The sequence below is a fragment of the Pongo pygmaeus genome, chromosome 23 (assembly GCF_028885625.2).
Source record: "Pongo pygmaeus isolate AG05252 chromosome 23, NHGRI_mPonPyg2-v2.0_pri, whole genome shotgun sequence".
Taxonomy (NCBI): Eukaryota; Metazoa; Chordata; class Mammalia; order Primates; family Hominidae; genus Pongo; species Pongo pygmaeus.
In genome coordinates this window covers 33,868,180-33,894,817 of record NC_085931.1, presented here as the reverse complement: position 1 = coordinate 33,894,817, position 26,638 = coordinate 33,868,180, and the positions used below count along the sequence as shown (strand labels likewise).

Sequence of the window (26,638 nt, the reverse complement as noted above, 5' to 3'; positions counted from 1 at the left end):
TGCTGTAATTACATTCAAATATCATTACACACAAAAGCAACACACGTCACTAAGAAAAACACCACCAATATTTCAATCAGTTATTTTCTACTAGAAAAAAGGAATACAAAACATACACGTTTTTTAAGAAGCATTTTTTTTTTCAATCCGTTGGAGACAGATCATCTCCCACTTTCAAAGGCAATTCAATTGTGGTTTTTGTTGTTGGTTTTTTGGTATTTTTTTTTACAAGCAAGTGTCTATGCAGGCATCACAAACTTTGGTGGATACAGTAGATATGTATTTCTTTGATGCTGAAAGGTCAGTCCCTAAGACAAAATCAAATGTCTCAAAGAATTAAAAGCAAAATCCATGTGTCTTCCTGGCAAAGGTTTCCAATACAATTGCCTTGTTTCAGCAGGCCCTCAGTAGAGATGGGGTTTCTCCATGTTGGTCACGCTGTTCTCGAACTCCTGACTTCAGGTGATCCACCCGCCTCAGCCTCCCAAAGTGCTGGGATTACAAGGGTGAGCCACCGCACCTGGCCATTTCCATATTTTTAGTAGAGACGGAGTTTCACCATGTTGGCCAGGCTGGTCTCAAACTCCTGACCTCAAGTGTTCTGCCAGTCTCGGCCTCCCAAAGTGCTAGGATTACAGGCGAGAGCCACCACACCCGGCCTAGCCACCACGCCTGGCCCATTTATTTCTAAATAGACAATACATTTGTATATTTCAAAATTCGGAAGGCACCATCTCAACCCCGTCCCTATTCCTGTAGTTTCTCAGATACAACCAAATAGATTTAGTTTCTTGGTATCTTTCTAGAGCTAGTTTATGAATATAAACAAATATCCAAATAAACAAATATGTTCTTTTGCTTTTTTTTATACAAATGGTACCTTATCGTACCTATTGATCTGTTCCTTTCTCTTTCTTTCTTTTTATAATTTTATTTTACTTTATTTTTTGAGAGAAGGTCTTGCTCTGTGGCCTAAGCTGGAGTATAGTTGTGCAATCTGGGCTCACTGCAGCCTTCACCTCCCAGGCTCAAGCAATCCTCCCACCTCAGCCTCCCGAATAGCTGGGACTACAGGGACATGCTACCAAGCCCGGCTAACTTTTTGTATATGTTGTAAAGGCAGAGTTTCACCGTGTTGCCCAGGCTGGTCTCAAACTCTTGGGCTCCCGCGATCTGCACAGGTAGGCCTCCCAAAGTGCTGGGATTACAGGCATGAGCCACCACGCCCAGCCTCCACCTCTTACAGTGGACCTGATATTATAATGCCCATTTCCTATGATGAAAAGGAACTGAATGAGTGTGGAATCTCTAGGACCACGCTGGCATATAATGGGCCCTTGGGGTTTAGTTTAGTAGCAAATTAAAAGGTGCCCATTCCTCAAAACCTTCTATAGACATCTTTCAGGAAACTGCCATGGATAAATAGCTGCAAATCAAAGCAAAATTTTAGGGACAAACTACATCAGTCTTCACTCGTGAATTTTGCATCTGTGATGCAAATGACATCCCTCTAAGGTGTTACCCTTCTGCAGTACACTACCTGTGCAACTGTCCTCAGCAAAGAGGGAGTAATCTGCAGTAACTGAGTGGTGGCTGCCCCCATTACAGAGGCATAAGTTCTCAACTTGCCACAGTCTGCACCATTCCGCTTTGTGCTGTGCCTGGTCCATTTTACTCACTGATATTACCCAACCTCTGAAGGTGTTTAAGTTTGACCATTGACCTCTCATTTCACAGTGAACCTCAGAGAGGTGAAAGGGTTCACCCAAGATCACTCAGCAAGTGTGCAGTGTCAGCAAGTTAGCAGTAAGTCAACACTAGGCCTTAAGGCTCTTGTCATTTCAGAGCAGGACTCTTACTGCCATGCAGCTACCTCTCTCACCAGATGGTCCAAGGCATTTGGTTGTCTCTGGCTCTGGTGGTTGTGGGAGGGGTGGATCAGAGATGCCCTGGGTCATGTTATGGCTCTAGGCCACACGCAAGCAAGCTGGAAACTGAATTGCCTCTGCAGCTGCAGAAGACTAATTTCTATATTGATATGTGGAAAAACTAAAAGCTAGAAAACACCATTCTACTCATTTTTAAAAGTAAGATCATATTAAATGACGTTACATGCATCATTTATATATTGCTTGCAGCGCCAGCATCCTCAAATATGGTTTTAATTTTGGTAGATATCTTGCTAGGGGGAGCACATTTCTAAGTTATCCAGATATAGGGCCCTCTTTCCTTCTCTTTCTGTCCACATGCAACCAGATGCTTTGTGGAGTTAAAGTTGACATTTATTTAAATGCTACTTGGTGTCTGGTTTTTTCACCTTTAATTTAGGGTTTTCTATCTGGGATGTAAAAGAATCACTTGGAGAGATTTTTCAAAATACCAATGGCCAGGCCACTAGCCAGTCAATCAGAAGCAAAATCTCCTTGGATGGGACCTAGAAGTCTTTACAGTTTTCCAGCATTTTAATGAATATCCCTGATTAAGAACCACCAGGTCTTAAGAGTGTGGTATATGTATTTTTCAAGTTCTTAGAGGCTCTCCAAAACAGAAAAAAAAAAGAAATCTGCTTTATTCTCTGCTTGATGTTGATGGATCAGTCTCTTTAGCCATTAGTCTGATCCTGGAAATTTATGGTCATAATTTGATGAGCAACATTGGGAATGGCTTCTTCTTTTGCTTTTTTCGTTTTGAGACAGAGTCTCACTCTGTCGACCAGGCTGCAGTGTAGTGGCGTGATCTCCGCTCACTGCAACCTCCACCCCAATACTTTCATTTTTAAATATTATTTATGGAATCCAGATTTGCATAAGATGGACTGGGTCAATGGCCATGCCCTTTATAAATCAATATTCTTAAGTTCTGCAAATTCAGTTTCCTAAAGAGCCAAATCACATCCTACTCATCAGCAAGGCGGGTAGACATCATCTTCACAATCACTTCTAATTTTTGACCATTGTAAAAAAAATGAAATATGTAATCACTTTCTTATTGTAAAATAAACAATTTACTTTTGCAGGACCTACTGCCTCCCTGCTCCCTTTTTTTTTTATTTCAAACAATCTTGAACCCTTTGTCATGGGTCAGTTGGCAAGAGAAGCCTGTTTGTTGGTTTGAGAGCAGTTCATGCAGACAGAGACCACTTCCTCTGAGAATTCATTTGCTTCCCCAGGATGGAATCCGGCTGGGCCCCTGACCTTGCTGGTCACGTGGGCCGGGGCCTCCATCAGTCATACCCTGGACTCCTATCTGTGTCTAAACACCACGCCCCACCCCGAACTGCATGGCAGCCACTTGCATAGTACTCTGGGAGGGCTCTGGGCATGAGCAGCGAGGACTCCATCAGCAACTCCTCAAAATAAGCCCTGCTAATGAGGGTGGCTTGAGAAGTGGCTTTGATGTGCTCCTAAATCCAGTTGCAAAACAGAACTAAAGTTAAGGCCTCAGCACAGCACTAACTTTGAAGTATTCTTACTCTAGTGTCCTGTGTGGTGGTACTGGAATTGTCCATTGCTAAGACTCAGAGGAGAAAAGCACTTAGCATCACAGGACTTGGAGCACTGGTGCTGAGGCAGCCCTTCATTCATTCGTCAGATGTTTGTTAAGGCCTAGGCCTAGGGCAGGGGTCAGGGATTCTCCTCTCACACAGCATGTAGGTGGCAGGACCAATACCGGGTCTGATCTCCCAGCTGGGGGCACAGGCTGCTAACCTCAGGCCTGGAATCTGTCAGATGCCCTTCCTGTGCTGACTTGACTTAGACAGGCCTCCTGACCTTCCCGCAAAGATCATGTGTGATTCACAGGGGTTCTGGCCGCTTGAAAGGTTCCTGAGAAAGTACATGCAATGAGGACAGAGCTTGCAGAGGGAGCACAGGCATGCAGAAGGCTCTGTGTGCAGCCCCAGACCTGGGTACCTTCGTCACCGTCCTCACCCCGCCTCCGGGTGTGCAGATAGGGAGCAGGTCTCCTGTGTTATGGCCCAAGCAGGGCTGTTGGGACACTGAGAACATTCCCTCCTCCCGCAGGAGAGAGAGGTCCAAGGTGCCCTACATCGCGCGCCAGTGTGTGGAGGAGATCGAGCGCCGAGGCATGGAGGAGGTGGGCATCTACCGCGTGTCCGGAGTGGCCGCAGACATCCAGGCACTGAAGGCAGCCTTCAACGTCAGTGAGTGTCGGCCTGCGCAGGACGGGATGGAGGTGTGGGCAGTGGTGTCCACGATGAGACCCTAGAGTGCTCCATGGCCCAGGCATGTCACATCCTTCTCTGTGTCTTTTCTTCATTTACTGTTTTATTATTTTTAAAAAAGAGAAAACAAGAGTTGTACAAACAGCTTCTATAGAAGCCAGTTTTTCTGCCTCCATCTCACCAACCCTCACAGGCTTTGAAGGACCCGGATATGCCTCAAATGCCAGGGGAGGGCACTGAGACCCCAGAGGGTCCTTCCCAGCATCTTCAAAGGGACAGGATTTTGTGCCTGCAGACCCTTCTTTGCAGCACACACCACCCACCCTGACCAGGACCCCTAGAATGCCCAGCATCCCTGGGAGGGCCCTGTGGTAGTTTCAGCTCCCTCTGGTGGCCCAGAATGGACCTGGCCTGTGGTAGGGAGGTAAGTACCAGTGGCCAATTGGGTCCAAAGGAAGACACCGGTTCAAACACTAAACCAGTCAGATTCTCCCCCGGCCTTCCTGCTATGGGAAGACACTGGTGCAGGGGTGGTTGCTGTGTACAGGGCAGAGCCACCCAATCCCCACACAGGCGCTGTGTCCTGCCACGCTGGCCTCCTCCTGGCCATCACATCGGGCCAAGCAGGGGAGGGGAATCAGAATGCCCACGCACCCCTATCAATTCTGCAGACACAGAACCATGCACAGCTCTTGGGAGGAGTCACATGAGCTGCTCAAAGCCTGGGAGGGACCACACAGTGGTCAGCGTGGCAGGGACGATGCTTTAGCCAAGGCAGGGATGGTGGGCGACTCACTCAGGATCCTCAAGGAGGCTGCTGCATTTCTGTGCTCTTTCCAGATAACAAGGACGTGTCGGTGATGATGAGTGAGATGGACGTGAACGCCATTGCAGGCACGCTGAAGCTATACTTCCGTGAGCTGCCCGGGCCCCTCTTCACTGACGAGTTCTACCCCAAATTCGCAGAGGGCATCAGTGAGCACTAGAGGCCTTGGCCTCGTGGGAGACGTCTCCTCCACGTGCACTGCTGCCCTTGGAGGCTGTGAAAAGTGAGGTGTGGGAAACCGAGCTATGCCCCCTCTGCCATGGTCGGGTACCCTGCTGCTGCTGATCCCTGCGAGGTACAGAAAAGGTGATCAGGTTGTTCACACCCCACACAGGTGCCCCTCACAGGGTCCTCACTGGTGGCCAGCGCTGTGGGTGTGATGATGATGATGAGCCTAAACTGCGCAAGGACTCGTGTCCCGGGCGCTCCATGTGACCATCTCGGGAGAGGTCTCCGGCTTGTTGTAACCCAGAGGAGTAACCCACTGCCTCCTGCAGCTCTTTCAGACCCAGTGGCAAAGAAGAGCTGCATGCTCAACCTGCTGTTGTCCCTGCCGGAGGCCAACCTGCTCACCTTCCTTTTCCTTCTAGACCACCTGGAAAGGTAGCCCAGCTCTCTTGTGGCTGCCCAGGACTCCAGGTCTCCAGGCCGTGGGGTGCCCCTCTGCTCCCACCAGACCCCCAGCACCAAGGACCTTTTCCTCTGACCCCCATCTGCAATAACTCACTGCTTCTAAGGACTAGCACCGCTGCCACCCCCGCCCCTGTCTCTCCTCTTTGCCACCCTCCTCCCTCTGCACTGTGGCCTTAACAAAGAGCTCAGAGCTTTGGCCATGGCCAGCAGTGCACTTGTACCCCCCTCTTCCCTCCCAGTCACATCAAGGTGGAGACCTCCCCACCAGCCCAGAGTTGGCCCCTTGTCCTGGGCCACTGAGATCCAGAAGTACCAAGGCTGGAGTCAGCTTGCAGCACAACCAGGGTCGAGGTCACTCCCTCCCTGAGGACTCTAGCACAGCACAGCCCCTCTGCCTCTCTCCTGGTGGTGGCGTTGAAACAGCACCCTCTGCTTCAGTCCTCTACAGGGTGGCAGAGAAGGAGGCAGTCAATGAGGTGTCCCTGCACAACCTTGCCACTGTCTTTGGCCCCACGCTGCTCCAGCCCTCCGAGAAAGAGAGCAAGCTCCCTGCCAATCCAAGCCATCACCATGACTGACAGCAGGTCCTTGGAGGTCATGTCCCAGGTATGGGAAGATAGTCTAGCCAATGCCACCCCAGCCTGACAGAGGTGGCCTCTGCCTGCCCCACCCCCAGTCCTGCCCATTTTCCGACTTGCATTGTATGTGGTGGTGGCTGAGATTAAGAGAGAGGGACTTGCCTAGGTTTGCACGGATGGGAGTGATAGGGGGTGCACAGGCCACCTCCTGGTCCTGCTGGTGCACCTTCCTGGGGGCTTAAAATCACCCCAAGTGTTCGGGTGTGGTGGCTCATGCCTGTAATCGCAGCACTTTGGAAGGCCGAGGCAGGACAACCGAACCCAGGTGTTTGAGACCAGTCTGGGCAATGTAGCAAACCCCATCTCTAGAAAAAAATACAAAGCAAAATTAGTCAGGCATTGTGGCACACACCTGTAATCCTAGGTATCTGGGAGGCTGACACAGGAGGATTGCTTGAGCCCAGGAGTTAGAGGCTGCAGTGATCCATGATGGAGCCACTGTACTCCAGCCTGGGGGACAGAGCAAGGCCCTGGGCATCTCTAAAATAAATAACCACCCCCCACCCAACAAGTCATGCCTTGTCAGGACCCCACCCCACCCCCATCTCACTGTAAGGGGTTCATGACACTAGCGGGGGTTTCTAGCACCTGAGGTGGACTTGGGGGCTTGGGCCCCAAAGACCTCCCCACCAGCAGCTGTGAGCCCCCCTCTGAGCCACTCTCCTCTTCCCCACTCTGCCCGGGCAGGTCCAGGTGCTTCCTGCAGCTGGAGGCCATCCCTGTCCTGGACAGCAAGACACAGAGCATCCTGTTCTCCACCAATGTCTAAAGGTCCCAATCCATCTCCTGGAGGCGGACAGGCAGCCTGGAAACCTCTGGCTAATCGGGCCATCTGTAGAGTGGGAATCAAGATTTTCTGAGGCATCCTTGGGCCACTCCCAAGTGTCAGGCCATCTGCCAAGAGACAGCGGCCCAAAGCAGAAGGACAGGTGGCCTGGGCAGATCCCGCCCAGGTCTGAAAGCCCCAGGCTGGCCTCAGACTGTGGGTTTTTATGTGGCCACCTGAGGGTGCCCCAAGCCAGTTCATCTCGGAGTCCAGGCCTGGCCCTGGGAGACAGGGTGAAAGGAGTGGTTTTTATGAACTGAACTTATAGAGTCTAAAAGATTTCTACTGGATCACTTGTCGAGAAGCGCCATCTCTGAGGAGAAGGGAACGTGACCGGATTCCCTCATTGTTGTATCTTGAATAAATGCTGCTGCTTCATCCTGTGGGGTCCATGGCCTGTGTGGGTGGGGCCTCTTCCCTTTCCCTGACTTAGAAACCACACTCCACTTAGAATAGGGTTTGAGAGGCTTAGTCAGCACTGGGTAGCGTTTTGACTCCATTCTTGGCTTTCTTCTTTTTCTTTCCAGAAGGATTTTTGTGCAGAAATGGGTCTTTTGTTGCCATGTTTGTCCTCTTTGGAAGGCAGCTCAGAAGCCCCGTGAAATGTCAGGGGACAGGACCCCCAGGGAGGGAATCCCAGGCTACACACTTTAGGGTTCCTTCTCCAGGGAGAGCAACCTCGTCCCCCGATCCTGACCGCCCTTCCGGCCCACGCTTTCCTGTTTGGCTTCCACAGGCCTGGACTTCTCTGGCTTCTCTGCCCACACACTCCCTGCCCCAAGTGTTCCTGACCCTGCCGCAGCACAGGTGACTTCATTTCTGTCCTCTCAGCTCAGTGGACTCGCTCAGCTTTTGTATAAGTCTCCACTTGGTGGTAGCAGCTTGCTGATGACTTGTTTTAAAACTTTCTTCCTAAATAACCTTTTGATACTTGAATATTTTTAAGTTTTATACATACTTTCTAATTTTTTTCCCAACAGATCCAAATACCTAATAAGATGCTGGAATGTAATCCCTGGACAATCCGTGTCCTGGCAGCATTTGGTCTTCCTCTGAGCACCTGGCTCCGCTGTTCTCAGGAGTGGGTTCCGAAGTCTCTGGAGAACAGGATACGTGGAGGGTTAGGAAGGGGCCAGGCCTAGAGATGGGAGACTCCCTCCCAGAGCAGGTGGAGGCACAGGACCATTTGCTACCCCATCTGCTGGCACCTGTGGGGGAGCCCAGGCATTCTTTGTAAACCATCCTGACCACCTGGCTCAAAGAAAACAGAAGCGTGGAGGCCGCCAAGTATTTTCAAGAAATAACCCCATGAACATTGCATCACTTTTTTAGAAAGAGGGGCTTGGGGCAGGCAGAGGAGAGAAGGGAGAGCAAACTGAGGGCCAAGTTTCCAGATGGTCCTGCAGGAAGAGAGGATGCAGCTGCCCAGAAGGAAGCAGGATCACATTTATGGAAGTGTGTGGGGTCCCTGGATGACACCAGCACCCAGTGCGGCTCTGTCTGGCAACCGCTCCCAAGGTGGAAGGAGTGGGTGTCCCCTGTGTGTCAGTGGGCAGCTCCTGCTGAGCCAGCAGCTCATCAGGGAGTCTGACAGAGGGGCCATGCGCCTGACACTCCTCTCTGCTTGTGGACCTGGTGAGGCAGGGAGCAGAAAACAGAGCCACTTGAAGGCTTTCTGTCTGCGTCTGTGTGTGGTGTGGATTTAGTTGTGCTTTTTTCTTGCTGGGAGAGCACAGCCACCATTTACAAGCAGTGTCACCCTCATGGGTGGCGAGGACAGAACAGGAGCCTCTGCTCTCTGTACCTATCTGGGCCAGGTGGGCTCCCATGCCCTGGCTTCCATCTCTGTCTCAGCGACCATTCAGCCCTGCGCAGGAACACATGTTGCTTAGAAAAGCCAAATCCAGCCCTTGTCTCAGTCTCCTCTGGTCTCATGATGTGCATCTGTTACCTGGAAACTGGAAACCAGTCTATCAATGTCTGTGCCAATTTTTTATTCCCTCCTCAACCTCCTTCCCCATACGACTTTTTATTTATGTAGGATGTGTGCTCTCTAATTATGGGATGACCACACTTTTCCATGTTCTAAAAGTGCTCCTCTCCCGCAGGGTCCCAGGGCTGATGGTTGCTTTGGGCCTACAGCTACGTCTTACTGGCCTCCTGCCTCAAAAGCCTGTGTGGTGGCAAAGCCGGTGTGGGGCTGGGGAAAGAAGCGTTCTCCAGGAGGGGGACCCGCCTCTCCTTCTGCAATGCAGGCGAAGGCCTAGATGCCAGTGTGACCTCCCACAAGGCATGGCTTCCAGACTCCCCGACCAGAAATGATGCTTTTTTGCCTCGGGCCCGGGGTTTGAAGCAGCCTGGCTTTCTCTCGGTAAGTGGCTGGTGTCTTAGCAGCTGCAATCTGAGCTCAGCCACCTACACACCACCGTGGGGGAAAGAACTGCTGAGACTTTCATTAAAAAGTTTCCTGAGACGACTTGAATGCGTGTTGATTTCATGATCAGCGCCACTGGGAAGAACCCCTGAGCCGGTGAGGTGGGGCTAGAAGCAGCAGGTGCAGTGATGGGGCTGGGTGCCCAGGAAGCCTCAGTGCTCAATCAGGCCAAGGTGGCCTAGCCCAGGCTGCAGGGAAGGCCGGCCTGGGGGGTGTGGGGTGAGCACAGGCAGGCGCCAGCTGGGCAGTGTTAGGATGCTGGAGCAGCATCCCTAACTCCACTGAGTCAGGTAGTCTGGTTGGGGCAGGGACCACTGTTGCTTTGGCAGAGAGAGATGATCCCCACTGGGGAGAGGCTGTTTTGACTCTGCAGGTGGCACAGGGACAGATGGCCACCAGGGTGACCCAGCTGGTCTTCCTTTGCTATGCTAAGCCCTGGGACATGGAGGATTCCCGCCACACATAGCCTGGGCCCGGGTTCTTACCTGTGGCCACCGCTCTGGCACGAGTCCCTCAGTCTTGGGTGGTTTCTGTCTGGTCCGGGATTTGGTGTTGCTGCTGAGTCCACCCTTTCCATCACCTCCGCATGGGCCGTGGGTGTTGTCAGCCGCCTCCCGCCTTGGCTTCAGTAGCTCACCCAGCTTACAGGGGAGCTGCCCTGGGCTGGAGATGGGCGTGTACCCTGGGTCCTACTTCAATGAATGCAGCTTGAGGAGACCCAGCCATATCCACTGGGCTACAGGTTACCCTCGGCAATGCCCACATCAGCCGTCAGCCTGAGCTTCCCCAGGAGAGCAAGGCTCACACGACAAAGGCTGCCCGTGGCCAGTGAGGTGGCTGAGCCCAGCCAGGACCTTTCTCAGACGTCTGGGATGTGGCTCTGCTCATGAGCTGCCTGGTCAGCTCTCTCGGGGTGAGAGGGGCTTGTCACACGGGCCCCTGCATGCAGTGTGACTCTTCTCAGCTTCTCTCAGCAGCCCTGCCTGCAGAGTGTCACCGTCACCATGATCATTTCCCTGACACTGCGAGGGTGTGGGGATGTCCTGGGTAGAGACAGGGCCCATGGCAGCAGCAGGCTCAGGGGCGCCCTGCACTGGCGGGCTGGGGACATGGTGGAGACCACACCAAGGGCTGGACAAGGGGACGAGCCTCCATCCTGGCCTCTGCAGGCCTCAGCAGCCCCTCCCACAGGCAGAAGGGTTCATGCTGGGTTCTGCCCTCACTGCAAGAGCTGCCAGTGCCACGTGCTGTTCTGCCCAATTTGCTGTCTGCAGGTGAGGAAAGGGCTGCCGCTGGCCCATTTCTGAGTGTTCAGCACCTAAGGGTGACAGCACTGTCTGTCCCTACCCTCCGAGTCCTGTTTGAAAATCAAACCCATGCTCGCAGGCCGATTTTTTTTTTCTTTTAGAGACAGGGTCTCACTTTGTCACCCAAGCTGGAGTGCCATTGTGCAGACCCGGGGCAGGGGAGTTGGAGCCTGGTTGGCCTCACTGGAACAGAAGAGAGCTGCTTCATGATGCGCAGCTGACAGGCAAAGCCTCACATAACCCAAGTTCTCACAGTTCAGAGAGGCCAGCCAGCGCGGGGACAAAGACAGGCACGCACTGAAATGGTTTCCTGGAAGACAGGGCCCAGTTGCATCTCTCAAATGGGGCCAGATTGGAAGGGAAACCAGCTGCTTTGGGCGAATGAGGCCACTTCTGAATAAGCTCCCAAACTAGATGGTGCCGAGGGCCCTGGACCTGGCAGCTGGGCTGGACATCGCACGGCCCTGTATTCCAGGAAACGGCATCTCAGTGCTTGTCTGGCCATTTCTCCAAAAGAACCATCCACAGTCCATTTTTCCACTCCCCTCCTATGCACAGACGGGGCCGGGCCTGACCAGAAACTCTCCCTTAGCGTTTTCAGTCACTGCCAAAACCTGAGCGCAGCAGTGAGGATGTGATGTTAAAATGTGACTCTGGGCCAGGCAGTGGCTCGTGCTCGTCAACCCAGTGCTTTTGGGAGGCTGAGTTGGGAGGATCAGTTGAGACCAACAGTTCAAGGCCAACCTGAGGAACATAGATCTCTACAAAAAATAAAAACTAGCCAACTCTGGTGACATGCACTGGTAGTCTCAGCTACTCAGACGGCTGAAGTGCCTTCAGCCCAGGAGTTCAAAGCTGCAGCTATGATCGTGCCACTGTATTCCAACACGAAATACAGAGTGAGACCATATCTTGAAAAAAGGAACAAATAAACTAGGTATAGAAGAAACATACCTGAAAATGGCAGGGCTGTGTGCAGTGGCTCATGCATGTAATCCCAGCACTTTGGGAAGCTGAGGTGGGTGGATCACTTGATGTCAGCAGTTTGAGACCAGCCTGGCCAACATGGTGAAACCCTATCCCTACTAAAAGTACAAAAATTAGCCGGGCGTGGTGGCAGGCACCTGTAATCCCAGCTACTCAGGAGGCTGAGGCAGGAGAATCGCTTGAACCCAGGAGGCGGAGGTAGCAGTGAGCCAAGATCACAACATTGCACTCCAGCCTGGGTGGCAAGAGCAAGACTCTGTCTCAAAAAACACAAACAAACAAAACAACATTACTGAAAATAATCAAAGCTGATACAACGAAGCCATAGCTAACCTATTATAGAATGGGGGAAAGTTGAAAGCATTTCCTCTGTAAACAGGAACAAGACAAGGATGCCGTTCTCACCACTCCTATTCGACATCACACAATCAGGCAAGAGAAAACAATAAAAGGCTTCCACACTGGAAAAGAGGACATCGAATTATCCTTGTCTGATGAAGATGTGATCTTGGATCTAGAAACATGTCAAGGCTCCACCAGAAAACCCCTAAACTTGATAAATAAATTAATACAGTCATTTGCAGAATACAGAATCAACAACAACAACAAAAAAATCAGCAGCATTTCTATACACCAATAATGGTCTGGTTGGGAAAGAAATTAAGAAGGCAATCCCATTTACAATAGCAACAACATGGAAAGATGTATGCCACAGAAGAAATTTTACCAAGGAGGTGAAAGATTTCTACAAGGAAAACTACAAAACGCTGATGAAAATGTTTAAGAGGACACAAAGAAATGGACAATCATTTCATGCTCGTGGAAGGAATTCATAGCATTAAAATGACCATACTGCCCGAAGCAGTCTAGAGATTCAATACAACCCCTACCAAAATACCAATGTCATCACTCACGGAACTGGAAAGTCCTAAAATTCATAAAAAAGAACCAAAAAAGAGCTCAAAGACCCAAAGTCATGCTCAGCAAAAACAACAAAACTAGAGGCATCCCATTTCACTGCAAATTAGACTACAAAATTTTTGACAAGTGCATAGTAACCAAAATAGTATAATCCTAGCATAAAACTAGACACTTAGATCAATGGGACAGATGAGAGAACCCAGAAAGACAGACACATATTCACAGCCAATTGATCTTTGACAGAGCCGACAGAAACACACACTGGGGAAAGGACACCCTCTTCAATGAATGGCACTGGGAGGGTTGGATAGCCACATGCAGAAGAATGAAACTGGACCCTTATCTCTCAGCATATAGAAAAATCACCTCGACATAGATTCAAGACGGAAATGTGAATGTTAAGATACGAAACTACAAAAATATTGGAAGGAAACATAGACACAACTCTTCTGGACCTCACTCTAGGAATTTATTGGATTTTATGATGGGCTCAAAAGCCCGACGTGGAGAAGGATGAGCTGGAGGATGGCGCATTGGACCTGTGTCCAGCAGAACTCCTGACAGCACATGAGGGAGCTTTAGAAGCCAGGTTCCTCCTTGCTGTGCCTACGCGGGAAGTGGAGTTGCTAGGGTCAGAGGCCGGCCCAGACTTGCACGTGAAGCCTGCCTTGTTTGCAGTGGCACTGGATCCCCGACTTGCAATTGCAGGCATCGGTTTAAATGGTCCCCCAGGGATGTGATGGAAAGTAAAGACAGAAGTGCCACCCAACAGAGTTGCTCCCCGTGCCAGGTCCCACGGTCACCATGGAAGTGCTCTGCCTGGGGGGCCCCCTGGGTGTTCAGGCCCCCTCATGCCCTATTTCCTTTGGTCCTTTCTCTTAAAAGATTTTCTTCTGACGGAATGCAGACGTGGATCCGACTCTAATCCGAATTACCGTGGGTGCGGCTGTAGGGCTGCAACTGGCTCCAGAAGTGCCAGGCTGTGGGCTTCTCATGCTTCCGTCCATGCTTGCAGCTGGGAAGGGGGCAGGAATCTGCCACATGACCTGGGCTGAGTACCAGAAGTACCATTAGTAGAAAAAGGTCGTAGGAGGGGGATATGAGGAGGAGAACGTGAGGGGGCCTGGTGGACTGTGCTCCCTGCCAAACACAGGAGCTGTAGAGGGGGCCCCTGCAGCAGAAGCTAGGGGGGCCACTGGGCCCAGGCGGTCTTGGGACTTGTGTCTCTCCTGCTGTGAATCCCTACTGGGTGCTTTAGAGACAGTGGGCACACAAGAAGCCCCTGTTGCAAGTGAGGACAAAGTGTGGGAAGGCCGTGAGGGTGTACAGTCCGAGACGGCCTTGGCCTCAGCCCGCAGTTCACTGTTGATGCGCTGGAATGCCGCCTCCTTCTCCAGGTCCAGGTCTTCAGCAGTGACCCAGAAACCCAGCTCCAAAGGAGGTGGCAGCATCAAAGGCTCCCCTCGCCTGCGTGGCAGCAGGGGAAACTTGCGTCTACGCGGCCTGTCGGCCTGGGATCTGGGGGAGCCATTCCTGGTGGCGAGTGTCGGCCCTGGTGCTACATCTGCCATCTTTTCACAGTGGGTGTGACCCGAAGAGACAGCCTGAGGTCCGTCCTCACTCACTGTCTTTGAGGAACTGAGGGTCAGCTGGCAGTGGGATGAAGCTGGCCCCCTCCTCTGCTTTAGCCCCGGGAGACCTCCCGTAGAGCTGTAGGAACTCGAGATGGCATTTCGCTTGGTGCACGAGCTCGTACAGGAGGTCTGGGATCTCTGGTTATATCTGACTTCTGACCTCTGGGCACCTGCTTCAGCCATGGCTGCGGCCCAGAAATGTGAAGGGCCTCCATCCACTCCATTCAGTAGTGACCCCGATGTGGGGTTCAATGTGGAGGGGGGAGGGGCTGCTGCGGCAGCTGCAGGAGCAGAAGTGCCAGGCCTTGTTCTTCTGATGCCCGCATCCATGCTTGCAGCTGGGAAGCGGGCAGGAATCAGCGAGGTGACCTGGGCTGAGTCCCGGGAGTGGGAAGAGGTGGCAGGAAGGGGATCTGATGAGGAGAACAGGGGGCCTGGTGGTCTGTGCTTCTTCCCAGACACAGGAGCTGTAGAGGGGACCTCTGCAGCAGAAGCTAGGTAGGCCACTGGGCCCAGGCAGTCTTGGGACTTGTGTCTCTCCTGCTGTGCATCCGTACTGGGTGCTTTAGAGGCAGCGGGCACACCAGAAGCCCGTGTTGCAAGTGAGGACAAAGTGTGGGAAGGCCGTGAGGGTCTACAGTCCGAGATGGCCTTGGCCTCAGCCCGCAGTTCACTGTTGATGCGCTGGAATGCCGCCTCCTTCTCCAGGTCCAGGTCTTCGGCAGTGACCCGGAACACCAGCTCTAAGGGAGGTGGCAGCATCAGAGGATCCCCTTGCCTGCGTGGCGGCAGGGGAAGCTTGCGTTTACGGGGCCTAGAGGCCTGGGATCTGGGGGAGCCATTCCTGAGGGCCAGTGTGTGCCCTGGTAATATATCTGCCGTCTTTTCACACTGGGTGTGACCCGAAGAGACAGCCTGAGGTCCGTCCTCACTCACTGTCTTTGAGGAACTGAGGGCCAGCTGGCAGTGGGATGAGGCTGGCCCCCTCCTCTGCTTTAGCCCCGGGAGGCCTCCCGTAGAGCTGTCGGAGCTCGAGATGGCATTTCCTTCAGGGCACGAGCTCGTCCAGGAGGTCTGGGATCTCTGGTTATATCTGACTTCTGACCTCTGGGCACCTGCTTCAGCTGTGGCTGAGGCCCAGAAATGTGAAGGGCCTCCATCCACTCCATTCAGTAGTGACCCCGATGTGGGGTTCAATGTGGAGGGGGGAGGGGCTGCTGCAGCAGCTGCAGGAGCAGAAGTGTCAGGCCTTGTTCTTCTGATGCCCGCATCCATGCTTGCAGATGGGAAGGGGGCAGGAATCAGCGAGGTGACCTGGGCTGAGTCCCGGGAGTGGGAAGAGGTGGCAGGAAGGGGATCTGAGGAGGAGAACAGGGGGCCTGGTGGTCTGTGCTTCTTCCCAGACACAGGAGCTGTAGAGGGGACCTCTGCAGCAGAAGCTAGGGGGGCCACTGGGCCCAGGCAGTCTTGGGACCTGTGTCTCTCCTGCTGTGCATCCATACTGGGTGCTTTACAGACAGCAGGCACACCAGAAGCCCCTGTTGCAAGTGAGGACAAAGTGTGGGAAAGCCGTGAGGGTGTACAGTCCGAGATGGCCTTGGCCTCAGCCCGCAGTTCACTGTTGATGCGCTGGAATGCCGCCTCCTTCTCCAGGTCCAGGTCTTCGGCAGTGACCCGGAATCCCAGCTCTAAGGGAGGTGGCAGCATCAGAGAATCCTCTTGCCTGTGTTGCGGCAGGGGAAGCTTGCGTTTACAGGGCCTAGAGGCCTGGGATCTGGGCGAGCCATTCCTGAGGGCCAGTGTCCGCCCTGGTGCTATATCTGCCGTATTTTCACACTGAGTGTGACCCAAAGAGACAGCCTGCGGTCTGTCCTCACTCACTGTCTTTGAGGAACTGAGGGCCAGCTGGCAGTGGGATGAGGCTGGCCCCCTCCTCTGCATTAGCCCCGGGAGGCCTCCCGTAGAGCTGTGGGAGCTCGAGATGGCATTTTGTTGAGGGCACGAGCTCGTCCAGGAGGTCTGGGATCTCTGGTTATATCTGACTTCTGACCTCTGGGCATGGAGGTCTCTCTGCAGAGTCCCGCGCCTGGGCACAAAGGGAGAGAGGCCTCTGTTGTCCCGCAGTGGCCGAAATGCAGACCGTGCATCCCCGGTGACCTCGGGGACCCTTCTCTGATCGTCAGGATTCTCTTGGACTCTAGGGTCCTTGTCCTGCTCAGGCATCCCTGCCCCGCTCTCCTTGAGGTCCCTCAATACTATCTTCCCTGGCCACAAGTCTGGGGACAGCCAGGTGTTGTGGGCCCCAAATGGGTGGCTACCTGCTTCTGGGTCCCACAGAGATTCCTTGTGCTCAGTGTAGTGGCTGAGCTGGAGGACGCCCTGGAATTTGGCGCACACAGCACTGGCTTGCTGTGGTACCTGTGCAATCAAATTGAAGGCAGAACCACCGGGAAGGAACACAGGTCTTGCAGGATCACAAAAAACCTTCTTAGAATTGTCTTGACACCACTGATGCCAAGTTCCCGGGTGCTGGTAGGATGGCCTGCCACTCAGTCCAGGGGCAGGAGCAACGGGGAGATCCCACAAGCAAAGTGAACTGGGGGATGGGCTGAACGGACTCCAGGCAACTGAGCCCTACTAGCAGGTCCTCAGCCTGGGCCCCGACAGGAATGAGGGGCACAGAGTGCCCAGGTAACCGCTCTTCGGAGGAGTGGGGAACCGTCGGATACTTGAACGCTGGAGAGCTGGACTCTGAGCGTCCTCGTGGAGCTGCCAACTCGGGCAAAGGCTAAGCCAGCAGTTCCTTCTGTTGCCGAGCAACGCGCCTTCTAAACCTGAGGGAGTGTGTGCGTGAGCTCATAATGGCCCCAGAGACGGAGTGACCTTAAGGGATTAATAAGCGCAGCAAGGTACCCGCACAAAGCACTTGCTGGCAATGGCGGGAGGCGGATGTGGGGGGGCATGCAATAGGTACTGGAAGGGGAGACATGGGCACAAAAGTCACGGGAAGAACAGGTGCCCACAATGGCTGCAGATCTGCCCGTGGATCACTGAAGATTCCTGCTCTCCTGCAGAGGTGGAGATTACAGTGAGCTGAGATCGCACCATTGCACTCCAGCCGGGGCAACAAGAGCAAAACTCCGTCTCAAAATAAAAAAAAAGAAAAAGAAAAAAAAGAGGCCGGGCGTGGTGGCTTATGCCTATAATCCTAGCACTTTGGGAGGTCGGGGCGGACGGATCAGGAGATCAGGAGTTGGAGACCAGCATGGCCAACATAGTGAAATCCCGTCTCTAGTAAAAATACAAATTTAGTCAGACATGATGGCACGCGCCTGTAGTCCCAGCTACTCGGGTGGCTGAGACAGGAGAATCACTTGAACCCGGGGGCGGGGCAGGGATTGTGACGCCACTGCACTCCAGCCTGGGTAACAGAGCCAGACTCTGTCTTTTTTTTTTGAGACGGAGTCTCCCTCTGTCGCCCAGGCTGGATTCCAGTGGCCTGAACTGGGCTCACCGCAAGCTCCGCCTACCGGGTTCAGGCCATTCTCCTGCCTTAGCCTCTGCAGTAGCTGGGACTACAGGCGCCCGCCACCACACCTGGCTAATTCTTTGTATTTTTAGTAGAGACGGGGTTTCACCGTGTTAACCAGGATGGTCTCGATCTCCTGACCTCGTGATCAGCCCGCCTCGGCCTCCCAAAGTGCTAGGACTAAAGGCGTGAGCCACCGCGCCCGGCTGAGACTCTGTCTTAAAAAGAAAGGCCGGGCGCGGTGGCACTTTGGGAGGCGGAGGCGGGCGGATCACGAGGTCAGGAGTTAGAGACCAGCCTGGCCAACATAGCGAAACCCCATCTCTACTAAAACTACAAAAAATTAGCCGGGCGTGGTGGCGGGCGCCTGTAGTCCCAGCTACTCTGGAGGCTGAGGCAGGAGAATGGCGTGAACTCGGGAGACAAAGCTTGCAGTGACCCGAGATCTCGCCACTGCACTCCAGCCTGGGTGACAGTGTGAATCTCCCTCTCAAAAAAAAAAAAAAAAAAAAAAAAAGAGAGAGAGAGACAGAGAGAAAAAGGTTTATTTATTTAACGCACTTTTATGCTTGTGTTCTTCAATTTGCTTAGGAAACACCCATAAGAGAGCTGGGACTGTGGCCCTGATTGTGGACATGAAATATATGGTTTCTTGCAAAAAATGGACACTGAATAATTACGATTTAGTTGAGCTAGAAATCCATTTGGTTTCTTCCATATGTTTCCAAAATTTTCATCCTTTTCTTTTAATTTTGAGATGGAGTTTCGCTCTTGTCCCCCAGGCTGGAGTGCAATGGCGCGATCTCAGCACCTGCTGGCAATGGCGGGAGGCTGCGGGACGCTCGCGCGATAGGTACTGGAAGGAGAGGCACCCACACAAAAGTCATGGGAAGACCAGGAGCCCACAATGGCTGCAGATCCGCCAGTGGATCGCTGAAGATTCCTGCTCTCCTGCTGAGGCAGGGGTTGTAGTAAACTGAGATCGCACCATTGCACTCTAGCCTGGGCAACAAGAGCGAAACTCCATCTCACACACACACACACCAAAAAAAACCACACACACACAAAGAAAAGGAAAAGTAGTGGCCAGGCGTGGGGGCTCACACATCCCAGCACTTTGGGAGGTCGGGGCAGGCGGATCACGAGATCAGGAGCTGGAGACTAGCCTGGCCAACATAGTGAAATCCTGTCTCCACTAAAACTACAAAAATGAGCTAGGCATGGTGGCACGCACCTGTAGTCCCAGCTACTGGTGCGGCCGAGGCAGGAGAATCACTTGAACCCGGGAGGCGGAGGTTGTGGTGGGCCGAGATGGCGCCACTGCACTCCAGCCTGGGCAATAGAGTGAGACTCCGTCTTAAAACAAATTTTTTAAAAAGAGGGTTATTAATTTAATGCACTTTTATGCCTGTGTCTTCAATTTGCTTAGGAACTAGAAATCCATTTGGTTTCTTCCATATTTTTCCAAATTTTTCATCCTTTTTTCTTTTTTTGAGACGGAGTTTTGCTCTTGTCCCCCAGCCTGGAGTGCAATGGCACGATCTCAGCTCACTGCAACCTCCGCCTCCTGGGTTCAAGCGATTCTCCTGCCTCAGCCTCCTGTAATCCCAGCCACTCAGGAGGCTGAGGCAGGGGAATTGCTTGAACCCAGGAGATGGAGGTTGTGCTGAGCCGAGATTGCACCATTGTATTCCAGCCTGGGCAACAAGAGTGAAACTCCGTCTCAAAACAAAACAAAACAAAAATTAGCTGGGTGTGGTGGCAGGTGCCTGTAATCCCAGCTACTAGGGAGGTTGAGGCATGAGAATCGCTTGAACCTGGGAGGTGGAGGTCACAGTGAGCCAAGATCAGGCCACTGCACTCCAGCGTGGGTGACAGAGTGAGACTCAATCTCAATAAATAAATAAATAAATAATGTTAAGACAAAAATCATAAAGACATTACATAAACCATGTTATGCCAGTGATTTTTTAAAATATCCAAACAGTTTTATAGAAAACTATAACTCAGGCCTGGTGGGGTGGCTAGCGCCTATAATCCCAGCACTTTAGGAGGCCAAGGTTGGTGGATCACCTGATGTCAGGAGTTCGAGACCAGCCTGGCCAACATAGTAAAACCCCAACTCTACTAAAAATACAAAAATTAGCTGGGCCTGGTGGCACATGTGTGTAATCCCAGCTATTCCAGAGCCTGAGGCGGGAGAATCACTTGAACCTGGGAGGCGGAGGTTGCAGTGAGCTGAGATCGGGTGACTGCAGTCTAGCCTGGGCATCGGAGAAATTCCGTCTCAAAAGAAAAATATGACTTCATAAAAATGAAGTAGGAAGAAACAGAAAATTTTGTCTAGATCTAGAACCATTAAAGGAATTGAATGTTTATTTTAAAATCTGTATCCCATCCCGTCAAAAATCTCACAAAAAACAAAACCAAAGGAAAGCACCTGGCCCAGATGATTTATACATAAGTCCAGCAAACATTAAAAAAAACAGAAAGTCTTTATCTTCTACAGAATTTTTTAAAAATAATTAATTAATGTATTTATTTCTGAGAGGAAGTCTCCCTCTGTAGCCCAGACTGGAGTGCAGTGGCGTGATCTCCGCTCACCGCAAACTCTGCCTCCCAGGTTCAAGCGATTCTCCTGCTTCAGCCTCTACAGTAGCTGGGATTACAGGTGTGCCTGGCTAATTTTTTGTAGTTTTAGTAGAGACGGGGTTTCACCACCCTAGCCAGGGTGTTCTTGAACTCCTGACCTCAGGTAATCCGCCGCCTCGGCCTCCCAAAGTGAATAAGCCACAGTGCGCGGCCTACATAATCTCTTTTTTTTTTTTTTTTTTGAGACGGAGTCTCGCTCTGTCACCCAGGCTGGAGTGCAGTGGCGCGATCTGGGCTCACTGCAAGCTCCGCCTCCCGGGTTCACGCCATTCTGCTGCCTCAGCCTCCTGAGTAGCTGGGACTACAATCACCCGCCACCAAGCCCGGCTAATTTTTTGTATTTTTAGTAGAGACAGGGTTTCACCGTGTTAGCCAGCATGGTCTCGATCTCCTGACCTCGTGATCCGCCCGCCTTGGCCTCCCAAAGTGCTGGGATTACAGGCATCAGCCACCGCGCCCAGCCCCGGCCTACATAATCGTCCAGAAAAAGAAGCAAATGGAATTCTCCCCAACCCATTGTGAATTTATTATAAGCTTAATACCAAATCAGACATAAATATACAAGGAGGCAAAAGTATAGACTAACTTCTTATGGATATATATGCAAAAATGCTAAATAAAATATTAGCAAATAATCCAGCAATGGATTAAACATGTATCACGACCAAGTTGGGTTTTCCTAGGAGACTAAGATGATGTAATAAAAGAAAAAACTATTAAAGTAGTACAAACTGTCAAAGGAAAAAACCTGTATGATCATTGCAACGGGTTCATTTGCGACATAATATAACTTTTTTCTTTTTTTTTTTTTTAAGTCTTTTTGGCTGTAAGTTTATTCAATGCAAAATAATCCTCTCCAATTTTACTAAGGCAGCTGACCACATCCACGACGAAATCTGCCTCTAAACTGGAATTCAGTAGCTGACCCAGCCCCAGCCTCGGCTTTCTTGTCGGCACCAGGGGGCACAGCACTCCCTCTGTAGGTATCTCTGTCGGCTTCCGCTCTTGTGAGTCTTGCAGGTCGCTCACCCTTCAGACCTTTAGACCGAGGCCTGCCAGTCCCTGGACGGCTGCGGCGTAGGGTGGCAGGCAGAATCTCCAGGGGCAGATGAAGGTAATTCCGGAGATACTGGATACCCTCATTGGTAAGGTACGAGTAGACATGTCTCCAGGCAAATTGTTCCTTCACGTAGTAGCCTCGGGACTACATGACAAGAAGGTTGGGCATATTTTTTTTTTTTTTTTTTGAGACGAGTCTCACTCTGTCGCCCAGGCTGGAGTGCAGGGGCGCGATCTGGGCTCACTGCAACCTCCATCCCCTGGGTTCAAGCGACCTCCGTCCCCTGGGTTCAAGCGATTCTCCTGCCTCAGCCTCCTGACTAGCTGGGATTACAGGGAACAGTGTTTTCTTTTGTCAAAAGAGCCTCTTAAGCCATTGATAATATTTCCCAAGCTTATAACAGATACAAGCCTTTAAAGAATGACATTTGCAGTCACCTAGTAAGACATATCTTGAGATGAAATCAGAGTTGCAGGCTTTGTAGACAACAGCAGTCATTTCTGGTGGCTTCCGGGAGTGGAGGGGGACTGCAGTTTCAGCAACATAGGTGATACCAAAAAGACTACAGTAATTTTTTCTTAGTAATTAAAAACCAGGCTGGGCGCAGTGGCTCGTGCCTGTAATCCCGGCACTTTGGGAGGCTGGGGTGGGCGGATCACCTGAAATCAGGAGTTCGAGACCACCCTGACCAACATGGTGAAATCCTGTCTCTACTAAAAATACAAAAATTAGCCGGGCGTGGTGGCGCATGCCTGTAATCCCAGCTACTGAGGAGGGTGAGGCAGGAGAATCGCTTGAATCCAGGATGCAGAGGTTGTAGTGAGCCAAGATCGTGCCATCACACTTCAGCCTGGGGGACAAGAGTGAGACTTTGTCTCAAAAAATAAAAATAAAAAAGTATACCAGCACTGATGACAACATGGGACAAGTAGACAAATCTAGAAGGGGCAGATTGAGCTGTGTAGTTTTAGTGTTCTTACAGTTTGTTTATATGTTGTGAAATATTCATTGAGATCAAAATCTGGCATTCCTAACTTGTGTTGTGTGTGTATTGGAGGCCATATAGAGTGGCAGTAGTGAAGTGGGGTTTGAATTCAGACCGTTGTTCCTCAAGAATGAATTGACCTGGAGAGAATTACTTGCAATCTCTGATCTTTAGTTCCTTCATCTAGACATACCCACCTGGGATCACGTGAAGATTCAGTGAACTGTACAAGGTACTGCACAGGACATCGCGCTTGCTGCCTGGGAGAGGCTCAAGGCCTTCAGTGCCTTTCCCTGTTATTTTGGAAGCATTGCATCTATTTTGGTGTGTTTTAAGAAACACTGTTTGACAAATACACGAGGCATACTTCATGGACTATTGCTGTTTCAGATTATTCTTAGAACACAGAGGCAGGATCCACAATGTTTTTATGAGGAGAGCTACTTTTTATTCCCCCAAACCTTGACTTTCCTGGACTAGAGGTCTCAGTGATGTGTGCCGATGTGACACCTTTGAGCAAAGTTGGAGAAGAGATAGTGGTAATTTCCACCACTTCCCCTTCTCCAAGACACTGGAAGTGCTGTGAACTGTGCTCCTCCGCTCCTCTGCTCTGTAATCTCTGCCTGGGGGCTCTAGAGGGGCTCTAGGGAGGAGTGTCAGCCAGTGATTCCTCCGTCTCGACCAGGCGGGGACCCAGGATCTTCTGGTGAATTCTGATTTTTTACTTAAGGTAAACCTCTACTTACAGCTTAAACTATGAATGTGGAAATGTCTCCCATATTGTTAAGTAAAATTAAGTAAAATATGCAAGATAAAACGATCTATGTTTTTAATGTTAATATTCTCTGTTAAGTGTATTCAATTCAACAATGTTTACTGGTTACCCAATATGTGTGAAACACTATGTAGGGGTTAGAGACAAAACAAAGAACAAAGTCCTTCTACTTATAAAGCTCATATTCTAGTGAATCTGTGGCTCGGACTTCGGGAAATGTCCTAAGTCAGACCATGATGTGTCAGTGTGGGACAGCCCATGCCCCTGCCAACAGGGGTGGTGTTTGTCATGTCAAGATATCCTTGGATGTGGTCAATCTTAAAATGTTCTTGAGGTCAATCTGAGAGTCGGATATGAGACTTTAGAAAGTGTGGCTAAGAGTAAAATGAAGAAACTGTATACTCTTTTTCTTCCACTAGGAGTCAGTTGAGCCCAGACTCTGGGCCTAAATATACCTAGAAGATTTTAGTGATATTGATGACTGTCCTGAGACATGAGAAGAGCCTCAGAGAAGTAGCTTCTAAAAGACACAAGGATAGCTCTGGGCTGGGAAAGGGTCATAGTTACCCTGTGTGCTGTGTTTTTCTTCTTCTATCCCTGGAGCTCAACAAAACCTTGTGAAAAGTTAAGAGTCTGAGAGATCATGGAGGAAGTCTGTGAAGTGGTACAGGCTGCATAATATCCTGAGCACAAGCAGTGCCCTTGGCTAGGGTCAAAGTGATTGTGCCAAGAAGTGGGAAATCTCAAAAAAAAAAAAAACAAAAAAAGGCTGTGGCAAGAGTATGGGCTTCACAAGCCGGTGGGGGCAAAGAGACATGAGATATTGGTTCACGAGAGGTCCAAGAACATGATCACATATGGGGAGTAGGAAAGACACTGAGTGGGGCTCGTTCCAGTGATAAAGCCAGAGTGGGCTCAGGCCTTCAAAGAAGACTGGACAGACAGATGTGCTAGAATTTAAGCTATGGCTATCTCAGGGAGCTTTTTATGAGTGCTTTTTATTTTCCTCTTTTTATTTGTTCATGTTTCCCAAATTCCAAATTACAAAAAGCAAATTAGAGTTATTGCTTTTAAAGAATCCAAAATGTTTTAAGAAAATTGTGTACATTATAAGTAACTACATGTGACATTTGACTCCTGTCCCTAGGCAGGGGCTGCTGAAACATCTACCAACCAATATCCATATTCAAACTTCCAATATCCAAACAACCAATATCCAATATCCCAGGAAGACTTGGTGGATCAGTTCATGAGGGCCAAGGGTTCACTGATGGTGCTACCAGAAGTAAGAATAAAGATGGGGTGCACCCATCACTTCTCACACAAGAAGCCCATGACTATCCAGACACACCCGTGTTCACGGATGAACCCCAGCAGAGGAAGAGGTGAATGTCGTATTTGCTAAAACAAATGAGTAAGCCTCAGTCCTTTGAAAACCAGACACTCCCTCTTCCTATGGGCATTCAGTAGAAGCAAAATGCTACTGATGCCTGGCAGATCCCTTCCAAGATTTGGTTTAAATCAAAAGAGCAGTTATTACCCGAAAATAACACAAATCACAATCTGAGCATGTGCCTCCTGTGAAATGGAGATAATCAGAATTCAACATGGTGCGCATAATGTACTGTAATGGGCCTCAAAGCCCAGGTATTAGTGAGCACAGCAGGAAGCAGGAATTCTGGATAATTCAAGAGGCCCCAATCACTTGAATTTAATATAACTGCAAAATTAAAAAAAAAAAAAGCATTTTAGTCTTAGTAGACTTGCAGCCTCCCTCACTTAAAGGGGAATTTTCAAAATTTGAAAATCACATCAGATGTTACAACTGAGGATTTTAGACTCATTATTTTTAAAAGGGTGACCTTTTACTGTACAGCAGGAACCTGTCTGTGTGGTTTGGGACAAATGACAATGAAGAGATGGATATGTTCCTAGGATCATATTTAGGCTATAAAACATCTATCTGTGCCCTTATCACACTTTTTGTACCGCTGTAGTTAGCATCTCCTATCATTATTAGCTGTGATAAAAGAAAATGCTTCATGAAATATGACATACAAATAGAATAAGCAGCATTGTTCTCAACTGAAATATAGGAGGGGGAAAACTTAACTCATTCCTCATCTGGGAAATAAGAAATATCATGTTATCTTTAATAAAAGATAAAGGGATCTGACTTTTCAGACAGCTCTTACACAACTATCTTTGGCCCCTTCTGGGTAACAGGTAAAATCGTACATTTCTCTGTCATTTTCTGAGTGGCTACCCTGATGAATAGGCATATCCTTAGATGATATCTTCTGCTCTAGGCCTTATTAGCTTTATCCAGTGCTTTTTACTTTTCTTTTCTTCTATTCTTCTTCCCTTCTTCCTTTTTTAGGAAAGTTACTTATGTCTTATTTCTTTGCCAAACAAAATTCAAGTCGGCTTATAAAAGGAACACATATATGCAGAAAGGAAAGTGAGGCTCTAAAAAGAAGAAGAAAGCAAAGAGGCCAGCCAGTTACTGGAAGAATCAGACAATGCCACAGGACAATTGTGCATTGTCCATTTGGTCTGTATAGCAAGCTTCATTTTTGTTTTTTCTAGTGGATAGTGTAGAAATATCAAGCTCTGCTGTAATAGGAGATGTTCCTATGTGTAATTAAACACATCTTCAAATGTCCATTGAACTCTGGCCTCATTATGTTTGTTCAAGTTCTACAAGATAAAAGACAGAAATTCTAATTAGATTTCCAGCTGCCTTTTGTATTTTCCTTAATAGCTGACAACTCTAATAAACAATATATAGTTAAAAAGCCAATCAGATAAAAATGAGAGAGGTCACAAAACTCTGGGACTGGCATTTATAGATGCATGTGCTGTCCAGCAAAAACCAAAAATGGAATTAGGACAGACAGAGCACCTACTGGTCTCTAACAAACGTACTGTGTTGGCATGATGCCGACACACCAGGTATGAATCCCAGCTCTGCTCCTCAGTTCTGCTGGGAGTCTTAGGGGCTTCATCTGTGAAGTGAAGCTGACATCCCTCACCTGGAGCAGTGTTCATGCTTTCAAATCAAATGTATCTGGGTTTGAATACTGGTTATCTCTCCTATTCGCTTCATGATCTGAGACTTACATTTTTCAATGTACAGTCTATTTCTTCAAATTTTCTTTCTTTTCTCTTGGAGTTCAGAATAACATATATCAAGTTCTCAACATGATGTTCAGCACATAGTTGATGCTCAGTAAATGTGAGCTTTC

The 26,638-nt window shown here is 50.1% G+C and overlaps 1 long non-coding RNA gene and 1 pseudogene across 1 annotated transcript; both read right to left on the bottom strand.

Moving 5' to 3' along the window:
* Positions 1-911: 911 nt before the first annotated feature.
* LOC134739266 (uncharacterized) lies at positions 912-6,360 on the bottom strand. Its single transcript, XR_010125887.1, has 3 exons — positions 5,956-6,360; positions 4,980-5,297; positions 912-4,281 (listed from the first exon to the last, which is right to left on the bottom strand). It is a non-coding gene; the product is annotated as an uncharacterized LOC134739266 (long non-coding RNA).
* Positions 6,361-13,202: 6,842 nt separating this feature from the next.
* On the bottom strand, positions 13,203-26,441 carry LOC134739280 (putative POM121-like protein 1-like; annotated as a pseudogene).
* Positions 26,442-26,638: the final 197 nt, after the last annotated feature.